At 43.1% G+C, this 13,795-nt stretch overlaps 1 long non-coding RNA gene across 1 annotated transcript; it reads left to right on the top strand.

The window, feature by feature from the left end:
* Nucleotides 1-8,541: 8,541 nt before the first annotated feature.
* Nucleotides 8,542-11,022, top strand: LOC144767476 (uncharacterized). Its single transcript, XR_013598224.1, has 3 exons — nucleotides 8,542-8,844; nucleotides 10,317-10,367; nucleotides 10,747-11,022. It is a non-coding gene; the product is annotated as an uncharacterized LOC144767476 (long non-coding RNA).
* The last annotated feature ends 2,773 nt before the right edge of the window (nucleotides 11,023-13,795 follow it).

The raw sequence follows: 13,795 nt of genomic DNA, 5'->3' as shown, positions 1-13,795 counted from the left end.
AGAGCAGCCTGTGACTGAAAAGGGGGCTCTCTGTAAGCTCACTGAAAAGTTTAGTTGTGCTATTGAATGGTCAAAGATCCTTTGTTCAATGGTACTCATTTTATCGACCTTAGAAGGATGAAAAGCCATGTAAACTCATGTGAAATCAAACAAGTGAACATGTGAGTATAGGAGAGCAAACACAGATCCTTGGAGTAGGCACATTAGCTCCTTTGGCCACCAGTGTAATACATAACTGTTACCATACCACATGTCCCAGTAAGATAACGGTGTTCGGACAGTGTAGTGACACACACAGTAGTGTGTTTTACTGCTACTGCCTGTCTTCAGAGCAGCCTGTGACCGAAAAGGGGGCTCTCTGTAAGCTCACTGAAAGTTTAGTTGTGCTATTAAATGGTCAAAGATCCTCTGTTCAATGGTACTCATTTTATCGACCTTAGAAGGATGAAAAGCCATGTAAACTCATGTGGAATCAAACAAGTGAACATGTGAGTATAGGAGAGCAAACACAGATCCTTGGAGTAGGCACATTAGCTCCTTTGGCCACCAGTGTAATACATAACTGTTACCATACCACATGTCCCAGTAAGATAACGGTGTTCAAACAGTGTAGTGACACACACAGTGGTGTGTTTTACTGCTACTGCCTGTCTTCAGAGCAGCCTGTGACTGAAAAGGGGGCTCTCTGTAAGCTCACTGAAAAGTTTAGTTGTGCTATTGAATGGTCAAAGATCCTTTGTTCAATGGTACTCATTTTATCGACCTTAGAAGGATGAAAAGCCATGTAAACTCATGTGAAATCAAACAAGTGAACATGTGAGTATAGGAGAGCAAACACAGATCCTTGGAGTAGGCACATTAGCTCCTTTGGCCACCAGTGTAATACATAACTGTTACCATACCACATGTCCCAGTAAGATAACGGTGTTCGGACAGTGTAGTGACACACACAGTAGTGTGTTTTACTGCTACTGCCTGTCTTCATAGCAGCCTGTGACCGAAAAGGGGGCTCTCTGTAAGCTCACTGACTCCTAGCAGTCACTGCAAACCATCCTGAGTGCTCGGTGGCAGCTATATAAGGTATATAAATATTCCATTGCCACCAGTTGACCCCGTGATACTCCGGTCCTAATGGAAGCAGCCCCTTTGAAAGTCAGCAGTATAGTATTATATTGATATAGCTCTCCCTGCCAGTGTACCTCCCTGAACCCGCGGCGCGCGCCGGTATATAGGAGTGCAGCTGACCTGCTGTGGCTGCTATTAATAAATACAATTGATGCTTCATCGTTCTGAGCTGCCTGTGCCCTCTGCCTTTAGTGAGCTGTGCAGCCGCTGCCTGGCTGCTTCTGCTCTGTTTTCAGCCTTGGCTGGCAGCGATGGGGTTAACGCTGCTCAAGCAGGAGTAGTGTTCGCCGCTGGATCTGGAAAGCGCATGCGTGCAATCACACGCATGCGCGCTAAACGGCCAGAAGTGGGATCACAGACCGGCAGAGACGGGCAGCGGGCAACGAGAGGAGAAACCGGCGGAATCCAAGGACTGCACGGAAGAGAACAGGACCGGACAACTTAGTTGTAGGAGGTAGGAGGGGGTATCGGTGCACGTGTGTGTGTGTGTGTGTGTATGCTCGTGTGTGTATGTATGTGTGCGACGGCGGGGGGGCCTCGGCGCACTCGTGTGTGTGTGTATGCATGGGAGAGTGTGTGTCTCTGTATGTATGTATGTATGTATGTATGTGCGTGCGTGCGTGCATGGGTGCTCGTGTGTGTGTCTGTGTCTGTGTGAATGCGCATGCGTGTAGGAGCTTCCCAGGAGACAGCAGCTGGCCACAGCGCTCGTTCGCGTGCGCGTGGCCAGCTCTAATCGCCTCCTCGGAGAGAAAATGCGCGCGCCAGGTGCTGTCTCCTGGGAAGCAGAGTCAGCGACAAAAGATCTCCTGGCGGACACAGCGCTGACGCGCTGTTAAACGCCAGGAGACCTAAAAATAGCTAATTGGTGACTTTCGAAGCTAAAACTAGCTTGCTTTCTGCAATTGTCTGTTAAAGAGTTGTAGCTGTACCTTGCAGCTCCAGACTCCCCTCCTCCGCGCCCTCCGGATTCTGGAGCGACAGCAGGTCAAAGGCTGTGACCGCCAATCCACCAGCAGCACTCTACCTTTAGGTAACTTGGTTTAGCAATAATGCCACATTTTACAGAATGTTGCACTCCATGATTATACTTTTGTTTACATTTCGTAATCTTTTAGTTTTCATGCTGCTCGTGCGCCCATAGGCTGTTGTGGATGTGTGTGGCAGGGTTAAACACAGCGCTATCTCTGGATCAGATCTCAGACAGATCGCTTCTGCCGGGACCTGCCACCCTGCTCGGAAGCTGCTGTGTAAACCTGTTATCTTGGGCAAAAACAAGAGACTTTGTTTGACTCCAGGTAATAGAGCCACTACCACGTTTGAGACAGCCACATATCAACCGCACAGCATTTCGGTCGGTGTGACAGAGAAGTAAACATGCATCGATTCAGGCATGGCAATTTTTTTTACCATAGTTTCACAGTGGTACACTACCCCAGAGTGACGCATTATAAGAAAATCCAAACCCTTAAAACTATTTTGACTTTATCTTAAATTCCATAAAAGTATTTGCATTTTAATGTAGCTTTTTAATGGAACAGATAGAGCTCTTCTACAGTGAACTAACTGAGTTGGTTGGTTTTAGCAGTCTGAGTCAGTTAAAACTTATAGGTGAGTGCTTATTATGGGGTTATTATGCTTATTATGAGCGCTGTGTGGCTGAGGCTGAAGGCTTAGAGAGCTTCCCGCAGTGCCTGTCAGTGGGTCAAATAAAGGTGTTCAGACTATCCAACACCTTGGCCTCTCTGTAGAGAGATGTTCACATGAGTGCCTATTGTGATTTCTATCTTATATAAAAGTGTGTGAAGGAGTAATAAGCAGATGTCAAAATACTGAGTGCACAAAAAGGAAAGTGTGTTTCAAGGTTAGGAAAGAGAGGGTGGGTAAGTGCGTGGTGAAGGGGGCCATACACGTAGTGCTTGCACGACACTGAGAAATAAGAGGCTGAGGAAAGAGATGATGCAATATATGAAGAATTAGGTTTTTAAAAAAATGCGGAGAAAAGGGGGGACCTGTGGCTAATGGTGAAAGACTGCAAATGAAAGCAGTTTGAAAAGAGACCAGGAGCGATCAGAAACTCCGAAGACTAGTAGCCCTTTCACAGATCTTAGTAATGGTTAATTACTGCTTACATTTACTTGCAAAAAAAATATCACTCAGTGTCGCTCATATGCAGGCCCACTGGAATTATTGTAGGGGAGGGTCAAATAATGCAACAGGGTAGAGTTATTTGTGAGGCAAGAAAAGTCATATGCGGCACATTTTGTGATGGTACTACTTCCGTATTTTGACATTTTTAAGCTTGTTAACAGTGTGTGGGCATTTGTTGTGCCTTTATTACTACCATCTTAACACCAAACTATAGCAATATACAAAGTTGACCAGTCAACCTTTGCAAAGGGCCTTCCACTGCTCAGCAACGTGTTGTTGTGTTTTTACTAACTTTTGAACCGTTTGAGGTAGAAACAAAGTTGTTTTTAAAATCTGCAGATTATGCAGCAGATGATAGATTATGTGGCAAATGCGGCAAATCTACAATTATGCGAAAATACCAGCACAATCACCTAATTCCAGTGGCCCTGCATATATGCACATGGACACCACCAACATGTCACACTTGAGCAATCTGTAAACTTGGCTGCTATGTTTCTGGTGATTTGCAGCAGTTTGAAGATTTTTTCGAGTTTCTCGTTGCTCAAATGGGTGTAATTTCTGATATTCATAAATTTCCCTTGTCTTCATTGCTTTCTTTTTGCTTGCAAGATTGTGTCACTCAAAGTCATTGAATGTCACTCATAATTACACTGAAATTACGAAAATGTCACACATAAGCAATCTGAAACCTTGGCAGCTCTGGAGTTATGTTCTTCCTGATTATGGGAGTCATTTTGCTCACTTAACTGCAACGGAAAGAGCTCCGATATTAAATACTTGACCTGATGTAAAATTGTAATTGATGTAAAATGCACTGGAAGTTGAAAAAAATGCTATTTTCGTTTTTTTTTAACATATGCACAACTTTATTTTGGTCCGCTGCAGGGAAGGGGTTTTCATTGTGATTGGAGACTGATCAATGTGCCTTTGCGGCCAGAGCTGCCTGCTTTGCAATCGGGGAACCAGGTTCGAATCCCGGCGTCTGTAAACCGCTTGTGATTCTGGGCAAATCACTTAATCTTTTAAAGTCTGAAAAAAGATTAATATGACCTTGTGCAATGTGAGAGGTAGTCTTACCACTCACAATAACCTCGGGTTGAGTTCACACTTTGAAAAACTGCCTAAAATATATTTGCAGCGATACGGATAGTTACCATGCTTCCTTCTGGTACTCTAAGTCTTGGCAGCTTTTTTCCCCACTCTAAGCCCTTTACTCATCAGTACACAAGGATTTTTAAATATAAAGGTTCCAAATCGTATCTATAATGAGCGGGTGAAAGTCCGAATTAAGCATGCAAGATTGCAAACCCTGATTTGCATGTTGGATAAGGCTATTTGCACCAGGCACATTAACCTACTGCGTTTTTATAGATAGAGTTTCTAATATTTGACATTAAACCTATTCAGTGTAAGTTAGCTAAGTGAGTTAAGGCTCACAGCTTTGGGAACAGTTTAAATCCTGGTGAGATGAACACTGCCTTTTAACTTTCTAGTATTACTGAACTGCGTGAGGCATCGAAGCTCTTTTTCGGCATGTAGCATGCTACTCAGGAACCCATACAGTGTTAGTGGTGAATTAGTATAGTGAAATATGGAACTAATTTGAGAGGTGGACATGTTAGTCTGTTATTTGAATTGAAAATGATAGTGAGGGGATGGAATGATTTAGGATTTTTTGTTTGTTTGCTTTGTATGTTGGATAAATAGAAATATATAAGCATAGATGCAATGAGTACGCATCTCTTCACCCCACGACCCTCCCCCCAAAAATGTAATGGATGTGTTTTTCATTTTATGTAGCCTGGGTGTGCTTGTCAGTTCTCCCAATCTGGCACTTGTTTGTCCGTTCCATGGTCTCTCGGACGTTAAGTGATCCTTCAAGCTGATCCCAGAAAGAATATGCTGATCAAGCTGAACCCAGGCAGCACTGTGGATGTGAGTCTGACTTCAATCTAATCCACCCTACCCCACTACACTCCTGTCTACCCCGCTTCAAACTACCCCACTCCAATCCTTCCCAGTTTACCTACTCTACCACAATCTACCTCATCCTACTCCAACCTACCCCACTCCAGTCCAATCTACCCATCTCAAATCCACCCAATCTACCCCTCTCTATCTGCCTTACTCCACCCCAATCTCCCCGATTCCAGTCTACCCCAATATATCCCACTCAACTCTACCCTGATTTACCACATTCCTATCTACCCCAGTTCACCCACATCTACTCCACTACAATCTACCATGCTCTAATCTACCCAACCTACTCCACTTCAATGTTCCCCACTCCACCCTAATCTACCTCCACTCTACCCCAATCCCTCACACTCTACTCTATCCTACTCCAATCCGCCCAGCCTACCTCACTTCACCCTAGCCCACCCTTCCCAAATATACCCCAAACCACTCCTACCTCAATCTGCCCCACTCTACTTCAATATATCCCACTCCAATCTACCCCCTTCAATCTAGCCTAATCTACTCTACTCCTCTTTACTCCACCCTACCCCATCCCACTTCATCTCCTCTACCCCAGTATATCCTGCTCCATTCTATCCCTTTCCACTCCAATCTACCCTACTCTAATCCACCCAATTCACCTCACCCCAAGTACCCCACTCTTCCCCAATGTACCCCATTCCATTCTACCGCCAATATACCACACTCCACTCTATCCACTCCGATCTACCCCAATTCTCCCAGATCTACCTCTCTCCGCTGTACACCACTTTACTCATATCTAGCCCCCTAAATGTACCCCACTGTTCACCCAAGTTAGCCCACTCAACACCACTACAGCCTACCCCACTCCAATCTAACTCACTCTACCTCAATATACCCCACCACAATCTAACCCACTCTTAACCAACCTACCCCACTCCATGCTCTCCCAATCTACCCTTTCCTACTCTTAACCAATCTGCTCCAATCGGTTACCTCAATCTACTCCACTCCCAAGTACCCGCTCCACTCCAATCTACCCTACTCCTCTCCAACCTACTCTACTCCATTACAATCTACCCTACTGTAATCCACCCAATCTACCGACTTTACTTCAGTCTGCCCCACCTCACCCAAATCTATCTCACTCCAATCCACCCCACTCTTCCCCAATCTACCCCAGTATATCTCACTTCACTCAACTCTAATATACCCAATGTACCCCGTTCCACCTTTTCCTCCATTTAGCCCACTGTACACCACTACTGTCTACCCTACTCCATTCTAAATCACGCTACCAGACTACAATTTAATCCACTGAATCCCACTCCACTCTAAACCAATGTACCATACTCTATGCTACCCCAGTCCACTCCACGCTACTCTAAATCTACCTACTCCATTCCACTCTACCCTGATCCCCTGCGTCCCACCAAATGGCTGTAAAAGATAAATTGTTCAGATATAAAGGGATAGATGGAGAAATGGAAAACACTTCCCTGACACCTGTACGGTGAGCACCACAGAGCACATTGAGGCAAGAAAAGGAGGCCTTGGAGGGGCAGCCACCATACTGACCCTCAATATGTGACAAATCCCCGTAAAATCGACACAATGGTTATCTTCAATGGTTTTGGGAAATCCTGCAATATATTTCTAGGTAATGTAAATCATTTGTATGTATTTTTCTAAAGTGTTTGTTTTTATTTCATATGGTTATAAATATGCATTTTTAGGTTGAACTTTGGCAGCCCGCAAGCGTTGCTGCAAGCAAGACTTTCTGTAATCGATACAACCACTTTATTCTTGCCTACAATTGGTTTATTTCAGCGTTGAACTTCTTTGCCGCCTCCTGTCTTGTTCCCACAGCTGATGCCTCACTTCCTTTGAAAACTCAGGAGCACCAGTGTACTAGGGCTTGCCTTCCTTATAGCCTTTGTGTTAGAAATGTTGTATGTATCTTTATTCATGCTTTTCTCCAGTCGCTGCTTCTGCCCGTTTTGATTCCCCTTCTGCTTCGCATTACAAAGCCCTCCCCCACCATACAAGCGCACACAGCCCCTACAGCAGTCGTCTTTTCTCCATCATTGCTTAGGTTAATTTTTGTTGATTTCTGCCCTCTTCACGATGCCATCCTTCTTGTTTGGACGGCATTTGCCAATCCATGTGTAGTAAAGTAATGCAGCAGTAGCTCAGACACAGCCTCCTTCTTTCCAAGCCCTTTCTTTCCTCCACAGCAGTCGGCAAGCTGCAACGGATGGGTAGGATTGAGATGCCACACATCATGACACGCCCACTCTGGCTTCTGGGAGAGGCATTGTCCAGAGACCATGCCTTTCTCAAGCACACATTGGGTAAATCAGTGCAACCATTAAAACAAGCATTTCAGCTGTTGCATAGTTAAAACTGACATTTGCTGTGGCAGTGCACAGTTAATTATGTTTATAAAGTGAAAGGAAAAAAATTACCTTTTTAAGTTGCACGAGAGGAGATGCCAATCCGGGCAGTGGCCCAAATAATTATTTTTATATTGGAAAAAGGGTGTATAAAAGCAAAAAGTAAACCTTTGTATATTGTGATGCTGTCCTTCTGTAACTCAACTAGCTCCTACACCTGGTATCGGGGCTTCTTCACTGAACGCAAACCAAAAAACGTGGCACTATTTAATGTTCTTTTGTCCCCCTAAACGTTACTGTGGGTGAGGCTAGTTCTGTGGGTGAAGCCAGAGTATGAATCACGGACCAGTGACCCCTTATAAATGTGAGGTCTTGTGTCTGGCACAGATCAGTGCTCCACATCTAGTGTATGTAGCATTAATTAAATATGTTCTATGCAGATAAGCACTGGTATATTGTATTTGAGTCTACGTTATGCACCTTCGGCCAGGGCCCTGCTTTTTCTTAGCCTGGTTATGCAGCATGGCTGAGAGCCCACATCTTTGTTTGCCTGGTTCTGCAGAATGGGCAGTGGCCCTTTTTTTGTGAGCTTAGTTATTCACCTTATGGTAAAAGAAGTTATATGTATAATTGCGAAAAAACTAACCTTAACAAATGCCACTGTAGCCATCAATTAGACCCCCAAAATATACATCCTAGTTAATACTAGGCAAAATCATATTTTCCTAGATAGGATGTAATATGAAAAATCTACACAAAAAGGTGCTGGGTCAGATAAGAATATAGCGTCTCCTTAAGAAATCAGGAAACTAACTTGCATCTATTTTCTCTTTATTTCCAGCCCATGTTAAATACGGAAAACAAAAGAATAACCGTTTTTCCGCTGTGCGTTTATCAGATAAATCAGATAAGTAACTATGTCCTTCTAACCTTATATAACATCATCATCCTATCATATACCTGATAGACGAGGATTCTTTGGTTAAATATATCTTTCTTCTCTCATTGTATTCTTTAAAGTACGAGAGGCAGAAGAAACTCTGGCGTGAAGAAACAAAGTTACACAAGCAGGTACCTCTGGCAAGGGAACATGGATGTGGACAGGAACCCGGAAGAAGAGATCAACGACCTGTTAGAGGCAGACCCGCGTAAAGGAGCCGTAACATGTCAGAGACGTCTAATCAAGGTACCACGAATTCCCGAATGCGGGACAACAGGACCTGAGCAGGTAAGTAGACAACACAAAGGGAGTGCAGGAAATGCTAGGCAGATCTGTAACTGACTGCGAACCACGTTCTTGTCACGGACCAACCAATTTATCCACACTTGACCCCACCCAGTTCCCTGTCTGCAATAGGAGTGGGCTTGACTGACAATGGCCGCACCCTGCTTTTCCTTGAGCCTTGTTCTGCCTTATGCAGGGTGTTTAGGTCCTTATTTTCTGTGAACCAGCTTTTGTGTCGTAGATTATAGCCATCTTCAATATTACCTGTTTTAGATGCTGAAAGGATGTAGAATGAAACCTTGTTTAACAAATTTGAAATGCTTTGATAGTTATGGAACAGATAGATCACTGGTCTCCTGGGAAGCTATCAATCTGCCCTGATAGTATTTCCAGCGGCTTATTTGTTTGAATGAGTGGTGAAGGGGATTGGTGCCTCAGTCATGCAACTGTAAAGGGACAACATAGAATCAGTCAACTGTTAAATGCCAAACTTCTCACTTCCTCAAGCTGGAAAAGAACACATAGCATATCTCTCTCCTGTCTCTGAATGTCTTAGACGTCTATTTCAGACCTGCACCATCACTTGGCCATGTGAAAGCCACTGCAACTGTGGCTGTGCATTGAGATTCAGTCTTACAAAAATGTTTGAACCCTTGCAGCGATATTACCTTTCTCATGCTACTGTGGCAAAAAAAGTATGTCCATGTACTAATTTATAGTGAACCCCTAGTTTTTCCAAGTTTTTCTCAGCCAGTAAGACTAAGCAACTTACAGCCTGAAAAAAGAGATAGCAACAGGTGGCCTGACATTACATATCCATTGTCCATGGTCTGGAGAACAGAGTTGTGCCCTGTTCCTAATAATCATGAGTCCATTAAGATGTGTGGTCAGTGCCCCATTCCGCATGGCGGTGAACAGTGCCATGGGGCAAATTTGCCTTGCTTTGCTATTACTAGGCAGGGCCTAATGGCTCTGTTTGCACTTGTCAACTAGTATTGGGGGATTCTGTTGCCCAAGCAGAACCACACCCAGCCACAACTGGCACAATTTCCACTCTGATTGATTTAGGACTATGAAAATACATGAATATACATTTAGTGTTAAAATATATGTTTGCATATGTGGTCCTGGATCATATTATTGTACACGGACACCTTCACACGTAACAAACAGCAGTCTGCAAAAGAGCAATGGGGGTGGGGTTGTTACTCATTGAAAAATTTGCGCTACAAATGACATGCAAATCTGGCACATAGCCTTGAGTTGGGATTTCATTTCAGCTCTCCCAATAATTAGATCAGTTTCCCTGTTCCTAGCATTTGGTTGTAAGCTCCTATTTGGATTTCTGGTCAGTATGGCAATTTTTTAGACTGTTTTCCAAATAAGAATACTGTAAATAGAGTTCAGGCTCAACGTGGCTGCCTCCATGATGGTTTTGTAAATGAAATCTAGTATTGATTGCTTTCTGTTTGCAGAGGAAGCGTGACACCGTCTGGTGAACAGTGGCAGTTTCTTCACTTGGACAGGCAAGTCTTCTTTCTTTACCTCCTGCCCACCTTTTTGTCAATGCCTTGCTCTCACCATTACCTCTTTGACCAAGTAACCTTAATGTTAAACTTATGAACCCTTGTAACCATATCTCATCGGGCACACTATATGAAATAAAAGGATTGGAACATTTTAAAGGCAGCCCAGTCCTATTAACCGCATGCGCGCTAGCGGAATTCTGCTCCTGTGCTGAGATTTTTAAAACCGCATGTTTCATGACGAGCTGGGCTCGTCATGAGCATGCGAGGAGGCTACCTCATGACGAGCCCAGCTCGTCATGAGCGTCGAAGGGGTTAAAAACCTGAAATAGTGGTGTTAATATGATACTGATATATGTTAATTTCTTTTTTCCTCCAGACTCTATGAAGTCTATGTGCAGGGATGAAGGCTGGACATCACTCGACAACAGCACTATTGGAAGGAAGCTGGCTATAAAGATTTGCAATACTGGAAGAGGACTAAAGAAAACTCAGAATCTAAAAATAAACATTGACGTTTCTGGCTTTCATTAAGCCTTTTTGTTCTTTTTGTAGTATTCTGGCATTTCTTCCCCTCTTGAACAGTGTCCTGGACTTTCTCTATGTACTCTTGTTCAGTATCCTGGCTCCTATGGGGCCAAAGGTGTGTTTTAGATCAATAAAATTACATGTTAAAACAACGCCCATTTATGCTTTTTCATTTAACCTACTTTTTTCAGTCTTTTGCCACTGGTTACTACATTAAACAGCTTCATATAATGCTCTGTACCTCAAAGTAAGGCAAGTCCCAGTGAGTTAGGAGTATGGGAGTAGCTGCACAAGTTGTTAATCTTATCTGAATGAAAAGTATAACATTGTTGAAGCCACTACTTTTGTATGCATGTGGTATTGCTACAGCACAAAGCTAGCCAAAAGGAATCCAAGATTTATTTTGTACGGTGCCCCCATCTCACAGTAGAGTTCAAAAAATAATTTTTCCAGAGTAGGAGAATATTATGTTATAATTGGGCACGGATTTATGGAAGTATTGTTTTTGATTTGCTTAAGTTTTATAATGCGGACTTGACACACAATCTTTCCAGCATTTATAAACCAGAGCAAATTGGTATTTGTAACAACACTCATCCACATGGGAAAAGTTTTCAGGTTTTTCTAGGAATAGTATTTTTTGTACTGCAAGGGGGCCCTTCCAGTAAAGAACCTAAGCTAAACTCTCGCAGACACCTTTGCACCATAGTGCAAATGCGTATGCATGGTGCTCGACAGCCTAATTGTGCAGTGGTGCAAGGGAGAGGGGTAGACATGGCACTTTCCTGCTCTCTCCCTGTGATGCAACGCAGCAAATTTGGGTGTTATGCTACGTTAATTGACACTTTTGTAAATCTAGGCCTTACTTTAGAAATCATGGCATTGCAAATAATTCGTGGTATTGTATAAAGAAGGCATATTGCATCCAAGAGCCCTGTTTTTGACAGGAAGGTACATTGAGGAGGTGATCCTCTAAATATTTCCCTACCAGCAAATCCATATTCCTAAAGTAATAGTGGGACCCTGCAAGGGAATACTGGCAATCGGCTAATGTGCTTGTAACATGGAATTTTTAAAGTGTAATCCACCCCATAATGATTTATTATTGATTCACAGCCACTCTAAGTTATTCATTAAATCATCTGGGAGCTATCTACACTTGCCCTGCTGTTGGCATAAAATCCTGCAAGAGTATTTCATAACCATCCTAAAGACCTTAAGTAGTCATTTTCTAGTAATCCACGCTCATTCTGTAGTTGTCCTAATATAGTCTATGCTCATTTTTGAGTTAACATTAAATCATCCTGGAGTAATCCACACTCATCCTGAAATTATCATTTGATCATTCCAGAGTAATCCACTTCCATCCTAAAGCGGTAATAGGATCATCCAGGAATAATCCACAATCATCCTTAAATTGTCTGGAGCCCATCCTGGAGTAATTTACACTCATCCTAAAGTTGTCAGTTAGTATTCGTGGAGTTGTAAAAGGTAATCACTCCCTGCCAGTGGAAGTCATCAGAACACCATCCTAGAATAGTTTTTGTGATTACAGTAAGAGTCATCCCATTTAAATTTTTGCCCCTGTGGGCAGACTTCAGGATGGTTTGGGATCATGTCCCCAGATAATTGCAGGAGAAGTCATCCAATGACTTCAGAATCACTCCAGGATGATCTTCCTTTTTGACCAGGGCGTCACAATGTTACACGAGACACTACTTACTACCTGGTCTGATACAAATAAAACACATTCAAAGTAAGAAAGTTTTAGATTTTGACATTCCTTGTATAGTCCTAAACTTCGATGAAGCAGTATTTTAAACAGTTGTATTGTGAGCAGAGAATTTTACGCCATTGTCTCTCCAACGTTCAGTTCCATTTTCGCTCGCCATTCAAGTGGGAGAGGAAGGTTTTACAGCAGACTAAGCACACTGGCTGACAGATGGCTGCAATTATTAACCAGAAGTGAATTCCGCACACTTTCATTAATCTGCCTCAAACGTTCCCGCTACATTCAACAGCGACGTCCCAGTTACAAAAGTCCTTTTAGATAGCCTACCACGGGGCGAGCAGGTGAGGAGGCTTGGAGTTGTAAAGTGAGGAGGGACGCAAGGGAGCGAGCTGTCGGGAGCAAATTTACAAGCCATCTCGAAGGAGAGTCAGCATATTCCCGTGCCAACTGTGTGAGTTTTGGTTCAGAAAAGGCAATGGGTCCGTTCACTGGAGGCTGATGAGGATTCCAGCTCAGGCAATTTAAATGTCTAGATTGCAAGCAGCTGTTTGCCACGCTTCAAATGTAAAATGCAAGGTTTACCATGAACCAGATTTCACATGCATACAAACTTCTACAGCACGTCCGAGGAGAAAAAGGTGCTCTCAGATTGATACTCAAACGAAATTAGACTACATACAAAATATAACTGCACCTGGAACTATCCAGAAGTGGTTAAGCCTTCATTTGGTAGTTTTATATAGCACCATATGGCAGGGTGTTTAATTTGGAGGGCTCAAGAAAAAGGATACATAAACAAGCACTGCAAAACTTGCTGTTGCTTTAGAAGGGTTTGCATCGACACAAGGGAACTTCAGAATGGCTACCCGTGCGTTACGACATATACAGATGCATAAAAGGTCATCTTGCAGGCGGTAATAAAGAATAGTCGTTGGAGATGGCCACCGAAGCAAGTTGCAAACATTTTAGTATTTTAAGTATGCCGTTCGAACATGGACAATCATTATTTTACAAGAGTAAAGTAAAAATATTAAAGTAAGCAAGAGTAAGAAAAATAGGAAATAAACGATATTTGCTGCTGCCGGGCACTCGGCAAAAAAAATGTAACTTAAACAACGAAAAGAAATGACTTCTGTTGCTTCCGTGTGAAATGGATCCAAAAATAAAG

Source organism: Lissotriton helveticus, chromosome 7 (genome assembly GCF_964261635.1).
Source record: "Lissotriton helveticus chromosome 7, aLisHel1.1, whole genome shotgun sequence".
NCBI lineage: Eukaryota > Metazoa > Chordata > Amphibia > Caudata > Salamandridae > Lissotriton > Lissotriton helveticus.
This window is presented reverse-complemented; position numbering and strand designations above follow the sequence as displayed.